Consider the following 385-nt stretch of genomic DNA (forward strand, 5'->3'; position numbering starts at 1 on the left):
AGTTCCGGCAGCAGGGGAGGGAGAAAAAATGTCCCCAGGAAGGTTACAAAGGGGACGGAGGGCGGGCGGGCAGAGAGGGACAGTCACCCAAGGTGAAAGATTAAATTTCTGCGGAGAATATACCGGAGAGCATACTACCCCCGAATGTATCTTGTTAGGACCTGGAATTAGAAAGCACAAACAGACGGGGGAAAAATCCGAAACAAAAGCAAAAGAAAACCCGTCTGTTACAGATCCGCCAGTAACCGAGCCGCTAAGCTTCCTCCAAGTCCTTTCCAGCTGGGATTATCGCCGTGCTTGGCTCCTGTCCCTGCAAGCGCCCGCTGCCCCTCGGCGCGCCCGTGGGAGCCCTGCCGGACGGGGCGGGCGGAGCGGCTGGGCCGCG

General features: G+C 58.4%; 1 protein-coding gene across 1 annotated transcript in view; it reads left to right on the top strand.

Moving 5' to 3' along the window:
• Positions 1–385, top strand: part of HEY2 (hes-related family bHLH transcription factor with YRPW motif 2) — a 13516-nt gene that overhangs the window by 611 nt on the left and 12520 nt on the right. The window lies entirely within an intron of this gene.

This window comes from Chaetura pelagica, unplaced genomic scaffold (genome assembly GCF_000747805.2).
Source record: "Chaetura pelagica isolate M959 unplaced genomic scaffold, ChaPel_1.0 scaffold90, whole genome shotgun sequence".
Taxonomy (NCBI): Eukaryota; Metazoa; Chordata; class Aves; order Apodiformes; family Apodidae; genus Chaetura; species Chaetura pelagica.